General features: G+C 35.8%; 1 long non-coding RNA gene across 1 annotated transcript; it reads left to right on the top strand.

Annotated features, from left to right (window-relative positions):
• The first annotated feature begins 1,858 nt into the window (after positions 1-1,858).
• On the top strand, positions 1,859-4,638 carry LOC141611826 (uncharacterized). Its single transcript, XR_012528825.1, has 2 exons — positions 1,859-2,032; positions 4,220-4,638. It is a non-coding gene; the product is annotated as an uncharacterized LOC141611826 (long non-coding RNA).
• Positions 4,639-8,395: the final 3,757 nt, after the last annotated feature.

Here is an 8,395-nt window from a genome sequence, read left to right on the forward strand (position 1 = left end):
ATAAATTATGTTGGTTCAAATACAGTATTTATAGATTACCTTCTTGGAATCATCACCACTTCGAGTAGTTTTCCCAAAATACTTACTGATACCAACATGCGTCGATACCCCTCTCACATGACCTGGATGCTCTGTTTTGCCGATTGCCCTAGCAAGAATGTCATCACGTCCTTCAGGCTTCCATTTTCCTTCATGTACCTACTTCTCACAAATCCTCTACATACACATAAAACCATTAAGTAACACACAATTATATAACACCGACTACCAGTGGTAGGAGTGACATATTTATTCAAACTTACAATTTTCTCTTTGATGTCCTTGTCATATTCAGTTTCCGTCTTTCCATTCTTAGGAGTGTGACCTTCCACCCAAGCGTCGTGACGACTGAATTTTCCAAGCTTTGCCTACAGTTGATTCATCACATTGATATCCTCTAAAAATATGTATGATTACGATGAACATATATAACATCCGACTAAAACACCTAATAGTCTAATACTATTAGAATTATGTACTTACAAGTTTCTTCTTAATCAATCTATAACCACCTCGGGAGCCGTAAAAGACAGTCTTTTTCTTTGAAATGTTCGCCTTGTTCCTCTCACTCATAGCCTTCATCAAATAAATTGTATCAAGAAACGTAAGCATGACCAAACACGAAACTAAGTATACTTCTTTACTTATTATTATTAAGTTACCTTAAACTTGTCAGACTGCCTATAAGCGATATAGCTATCCCAATGGTCTTGACTGACATACGGATACTTCTTTGTTGGTGGGTTCTTGTTCATCTCCCCGGTTTCCTTGTTGAACAAGTGGTTCTCAGCCATCTTTAACTTTCAAGAATGAGGGCTTCCCCTGTCTTTGTTTTTAGGTACTTATCATACTTTTCGGGGACAACGTAAGCTAACAACATATATGATGAGCATAGTTGGTACAAGTGTTTCAGCTAATACACATATCAAGTAGTAACTTAATTTCAGCAAAAATATTTTTTTTGTATATACATACCTTTATTCTGCTTATTAGCATAGTGTTCTGTATTTTACTCAGTTAACTGATACGCCGCGTACCGAGAGGCACATACTGTCTTACACAACAACCAATCCAACTCGCAAAATACCCGGCATACTAGCCATATGGCAGCCCCGTATCTTTATCCCATTGTAAAGGATTAGGTATCTTTGAATTTATTCCTTCTAGGGAAACCCTGTGGCGCATTCGACCCGAAGTGTGTTGCAAATTATTCTCATCACCTGAGTCGTCGCCTGACGCATTTACATCATTTCTTTTCCGCTTTTGGACCACATCTAAAGCATAAATTAATAAACAAATAATAACAATGCATACTTATAAAAACAAACAAATCTACCGAGAGGAACGTTTATTACTTCTTTAAAGAGGGAAATCCGGATTGATCTGGCGCCGGCAATGGCGACGATGACGATGACTGCGACGGCGATGACTAGGCTGGTGGTAGAGGGGAATCTCAATGTTTGAGAATATTATGTGGGGGAGGGGAAGCTCAGAGTATATTATGTGTGAATAATACAACACTTGCAAGACCTTGTTTATTGGAAAGTAATAAGCACGGTATAAGAAAAACCGTTATATTTTGTTTCCAAACAGACTACGGTTTTGTTTGAAACCGTAATTGATTCGTACTATCTACAACGGTTCAGAAATTACGGTTGTCTGTAATATTTTCACGTTGTTTGATTTTCCCGCCAAGAAATAAAGTATCATCTATCTATCTATCTATCTATCTATCTATGTATCTATCTATCTATCTATCTATCTATCTATAAGTATAATAGAAGAACCACTAGACATTATACTGGACACGTGTCATCTTCTGAGCAAACTTTTTCCCGCCTATCGCTAACCCTATTTTTCATTTTCCCAAGTCTCTTTCTCTACTCTTCGCGTCGTTCTACACCCATACATGATACACATCCAACAAAGATCAAATCTTCTACTGCCAACTTCTCTCTCAGATTTGACAGCCTCTTACTCATATTTGCTTTAGGTAATTTCTCTAACTACCTCTAATTGTTTTTGATTTTTTTTTTTTCATATTTTCCCTGCGATCAATCAATAATGATTTTTTCTATCCTTAGGGTTTATGTATTTTTATGACGACATCCGATTTCTCTCTTTTCGAGTGATTCAAGTCCTTTATTTTTTCTATACAATTGTCGAATGTTGATGATTAATTTGGAGTTTTATATAGATTAAATTAAACATAGTGGGCATCAAAATTGAATTCCTATGCACCGTGTTTCTAAGATTTGGGACAGAAATTTGATATTTTTTCCAATTTTAGTGATCGATTGAAATTTGGTCTCTATTAGTTTGTTACTATAATTTCATAACTATAATTTTGTTTATTCTATTGATGGGAGAGATCCATCAATCTGTTCAATGTTGATCAGCGGTATCTACCTATTTGAGTTTGCAACAAGTGTAGTTTCTATAAAGCTTTCTCTTACGGTGTAGCGAGAACAGAAGATTACATTTCAATGATTTATTACATGCCATTGTTATATCTCATTAAGGACTTAGGATATGTTCAAAATACTAATAATAGTTATGTTGATCTTATAAAAGCCTTACTCATACTTAGTATATACAACAGAGTTACCCAAAATGGTGGGGTTAAGGGGATCGACTGTACATCGTCTTTCTTAGGTGGGGTTAAGGGGATCGACTGTACATCGTCTTTCTTATTAACTTCTTGAATCAAGAGGTTGGTGGGCTGTTAATGTAGATATACAATGTTTCAATAAGTCTTTCTGATTTTCCAGTGGGTGCGATGATGCAACACTCAGAAGCTTGGTAATCTAACATACGATCAAGCTTATTTTATAGTACAAGTGTTTTAAAGCTTATTTTGTATTCAACGGCCAATCTCTTTTGTTTGTGTTTTTTATCTCTTTAAGATATATGTTTTCCACTTCTCTGATTAAGTGATAAGTGAAATGCTCTTACCACTTTTAATTTATGTAAGTGATACTCCATCCAATTCATTGGAAACTACAACATTTCTTATTTGGCATGTTGATGGTATTAATTACAGTTCGAATCTATAGTGTCTTTTAGATTTGCTAACATTAGTGGTTATACTCTCTATTTTCACTCCAAATTTTACATGTTTTCAAAGTTTGTACAATATGGAAAATATGGGCACTGGAGATGAGTCTAGATTTTTGATTCATGTACAAAGACAAGGGCCATTTTATCATTAGTACCTGGAGATTGTTGAGCCTCACCCGGCTTCTATTGCCTTCACTGGATATAGTTCGTTCTTTTCTCTCCTCTAATGACTATTATAAGAGGGTAAGAACGGCAAGAAATTATCTTTTATCTTCTGATGTACTCCCATTGTCTCGACCCTTTTTTTACCTTTTATATTCTTTATGAGTAGTATATTAATCAAATGTAAACAAATGGTTGAGACAGAGTGAGTATGTGTTTATTGCAGTGGCTTGCATGTACATTCAAGGTTACCATCATTTCTGTGTTAGCAAACATAATTCTAAAAATTATACTTGTCATTTAATTAGGTTGAGATAAATAATTTGCTGCTTTGAAACTTATACAAAAGTCATTCAGCCAGTCTTTGTTCTCCTAATAACCTTTATCATTCAAAAGTCATTTGTGAACTTGACACATATAAGCTGTCATAGCCATGGAGAAACATACACTATCCTGAATGTCTATTATAAGTTTGTAAGGCCTTCCTTACCTTCTCCCTTTCCATTCATAATTAAAGTTTACAAGTATAATATCAATATTTGTTGAATACTGTAATAAATTCCTTCCCATTGCATATAAGCAAACAGTTGATTATGATGAATTGATGGGTAGAAATGATTATTTTAGTTTGGCTTCTTCCAGCTCTTTAGAGTTGTTGCGGTGCAAGTCGGTCCTTATATGAGAATATGACAAGCAGTTTCTACTTGAGGCCTTGGGTACGTTATGTAAGAGAGGAATATCTGCATTTCACTATTTAATATTGAATGGATAAAATGTAACAACTAACAAGTAATCCGTATCAAATATGACAATGGTTGTTATAAACATGGGCTACTCTTTTCTTATAGTAAGTCTATTCAGCATACGAGTGCTTATTTTTGAAAATGGCGTTTGAATATATATATGCTGGATTCTCGAGAGAGTTAATCTGATCGCTCTGATTACTTCATATATGCAGAAACATTGGAGACAAGGTCTGGTCAATGGGTGATCACACAGGTTACTACACACTACACAGACCTGGGGATAGAAACAAACGTGCAAACTGAATAGCACTCATCTGCAAAGAACTCAAGGTCGGTCAATGTGTCGGATCACTACCGAGCAGTCCTTGCATAATCTGCAAAGAATCCAAATTTTGCGAGAAATGTAATCCCTCACGTTTGTTCAAATTTTATGAGAAAAGTTTTGCGGTGGTTTGTCAATTTTGACATTATACCATGTAATATTAGTATAGTGAGAGTGTATATGTTGTCGGATAATTTTTTAGATTATAATAATTTTGAATGTGCATATGGACTTTTATTGTAGACTAATTTTCAGAAGCTTCATCTATTATTTTAGTCTATTACTCCATCATTTATGATGCTTTTTTTTTTATGAATGTCATGTTTGTCTTTTCCCTTCATCTATACAACTACGGAGTAATACAAGTTCTTCAATGGATTAACATGGGATTTGGGAAGCTGATGATATGAATGATACTCAATTACTCACGAAGATAACCAACTCAGACTATTAAACTTCAATTTTGAGAAGAGTTGAGTCTGGGTCAAGCAAGTTGCAGTTTGCAAGGATGCATTAATAGTTAATAAGCACGTTAATACATGGGTCAAGCAAGATGTAGCTAACAGATACATCTGAAAACTTTATCTTAAAATTATGTCAATCACATTATATTATAGGTATAAATTTTTTATGGTTGATTTCTATCTTGGTTTATGTATTATCTATATACTAGTTTTATACCCGTGCAAATTGCACAGGGTTGTCGTTATTGGTTGAAGTAGTGGGGTTGTTAATAGGATATGCTCTTTAACGGTAATAGGATATTATTCATCCGCTGATGATGATGATGAAGCATCATATGAACCTCTTGTAGGACCCCGAAGTAGATTTATATACGCTAAATCCTTTACGTGCATCATTCACAATCTCCCGTATACACAGGACGGGCATGGAAAGGCTATACTCTCGTATAGCCTTGACTGGTTAATAGGTTTGATTCGGTTAGCCGGATTGAATTTGGTTCAAACTATCTACCCGGACAATGATGCACATCATGGCTTCGGGCGGTGTGCCCTCATCGAGTTTGGCGGGGGTGAGGAGCGGGAATGCTTTCGTCAGGCTCGCAAACTTGAGCGGGCATTCTATAACAATGACTCTTCGAGACTCGGTTTGATCGGGATGAACAATGGGTAGGCCCATATTTATGGGTTGCAAATGAATCGATGTCTCCTACTACTTCCGATTCTGCACCGCCAAGGTCGCATTGCCGAGCAGGGGACAGTGGCGTTGCAATGGGAAAACGACTGTGTGGATTGGGCTGAAGGTGAAAGAGACATATATGGTGTTATTGTCTCTGAATTCCAAAGGATGGGGTAACAAAAAACATACTCCCTCCATTCAACTCCACACTACACATTTGCTTTTTCACGTTTGTCAACGCTTGTTTTACGCGATTTTTTTTTCTTTAGCTTGATATTTTATTGTACTCCTAAAAACCTAAGTCATTATAATAAAAGTTTGATATTTTTGTGGTGATATTGTCTCTGAATTCAAGAGGATGGGGTAACCAAAAACGTAACAAAAAAACAAAAATAATTAAACTTTAATTCAAACAACCACCATAATCCAAATACAATTTACAATGCCAGATAATAATTAAAGACTTAATTATTAGAATCCGATGAAGTATTAGGATACTCATTATGAATTTCGGTATAGAGCAAGTCGTAGATCGGCCCTTCATTATCACCGGGAAGCGCAGGTGGAATGGCCTCTCTCTCCCATGACATAGGCACGGTGGCAAGAATGTGATGCTTCCTGCAATGTTTCAGCAGATGATGATCAAGATGGGTCGCAACCCATAGATAAGGGCCTTGTTGTTTATCATCCGAATAGAAGTCCTCTTTCCCCGCAACTTCTCCCGCAAATCTAGCCCCTAATTTTCTTGCCTGACGAAAACTATCATGGCCGCTGGCTTCGTCAAACACGATAAAAGCAAAGCCTACAAAACCTTGCTTGTTTGTAGACACAGGGTACACTTTTTTAACCGCGGTGAAACGGGAGTTATGAAGCATTTCCGTCAACCACCCTAAATTAGGGTTTGAACCCTTTCCATTCACACCATAAAAGGTTGTGCGTAACGAGAACGTGATTGTAGCTCACCAGCCATATTTTTTTAGAGAGATATTTAGAAAGAAATTAGAGAGTAAATGTTTGATAATTTAGAATTTGACCTAAAACATTATGAAGACATATTTATAGAATTATTTTGGTCAAATTGAATATTTTTGGTCAAATCAAATATTTATTAAAGTTCAGTTTTGAATGCAGTAATCAAATTGAAAAATCTAATCAAATAATGACAACGGTTGAATTGAAACACCGTTATCTCATAACAGACAATAATAACGGTTACAAAGAATCCGTAGCAATAACATAACAACGAGTAACAAAAACCGTTGCTAGTGTTAATTTAGTAACGGTTTTCGAAATGCCGATATCTTAAACTGGTAACGGTTTTCTATCAATCGTTGATAAGAGTGATTCTATAATGAGTTTTTGGAAACCGTTAAAATTTTTTGACAACGGTTTGTTAATCAGCCGTTGTCAAATTATAATAACAACGGTTTTCGAGGGAAACCGTATTTCCTATTAGCGCGATCTAGGTTTCCGTCAATATTTTGAAAACGGTAATCTAAGTTTGGTTATTAAATGCATTAAACCGTTGTGATACGCTCCTTATTGATTGCCAGATTTGGCGTAGTGTACATTGTGTCTTGACATGACACGAGGTATTCGAACGGTTCCAATTTCCCATAAAAATTGGTAGCGACTCCACAAATGCACGCTTATTCAAGCACTTCCGCGCGCACCACGGGTGGCCCATGTCCACAAACATGGCCTATCAATTTGAAAACATAAGTGAGTATTTTAAACAGTGGAGTTGGAATTGTGCAAATATTATAGGTACGTTTTCAATGGAAAATTTTATAAAAGCATAAGTCGAAAACATGACTACACAGAAACTTTCTGACCACTGTCCACTAAAATATTTATTTCACCAAAACTGTAAAACTTCTAAATATGACACCAACGACATTCGAAACCTAAATCACTACGTTATCACTCATAAAATTTCGTTCATATATAATTTACAAGCAATAAATGGCAGCCAAAACAAACAAGGCAAAAATTCAGAGAATTCCAGTTTCTAGCAATAGTACACTCCCGACTAAGTCATATGCCCTCATAAGCAATCTACACATGCTAAACTATCATAACTTGATATCGCACTCCACACACCTCTATTGCTAAACACAGTAATTAACATGGTTTAGGGATTACATAACCGCATATCACTAGACATGATACTACCATTTCATCCAACATTCAACATTTGATCAAGTAATAGTCAAATAATCTCAAAACATTCTCATCCTTATCGAATAATATTTAACAATTATGATTTTTCATCAAATACTCCATCTAATCACCCAACTTGGGTCTTAATCTCCCAACACTTTTAGCAATTATATCATATTTTATCCTCCTTAAAAATCAGGGTTACGTCCTCGTAACCCGAGGCAATATTTAAAGATAAGAATTATCGCAAGACAACCAGTTTTCCAGAAGAAAATAAACACATTCAAGTTAAATTACCCCACTCTTCAATATCACTCAAGGTAATGGGTTCAAAACTGAGGGGGCCATGGTACGAATTAAGGCTAGCTTCTTAACCGCACTAAGAGAGGCTCCTAACAGTTTCGACCCGGGGTTCAGTTTATTTAGACACATCCTAAGTTCATTATTATTCATTGGTTAGGCCTGAGGATCGTTTTGCTCTGATACCACTTTGTAACACCCCCATTTATTGAGGAGCCTTTAGCTAGACATCCTAACTAAATGGGAGCGTTACCATCTCGGTTTCCCGAGTTAGTGAATAACAAAGTACAACAAACCAAAGTAATTGAAAATAATTTAGCGATTACATGTTATTACAAATTAAATAAACTAAAAACTTAATATAAAATAAATTACAACTCGCAATGGAAATAAATAAAGTGATTAATAACTATATGATCAAGACTTCTAGGTTGACTGGCCGAATCCTCACGCATCCCATAAG

Source organism: Silene latifolia, chromosome 11 (assembly GCF_048544455.1).
Source record: "Silene latifolia isolate original U9 population chromosome 11, ASM4854445v1, whole genome shotgun sequence".
Classification (NCBI taxonomy): domain Eukaryota; kingdom Viridiplantae; phylum Streptophyta; class Magnoliopsida; order Caryophyllales; family Caryophyllaceae; genus Silene; species Silene latifolia.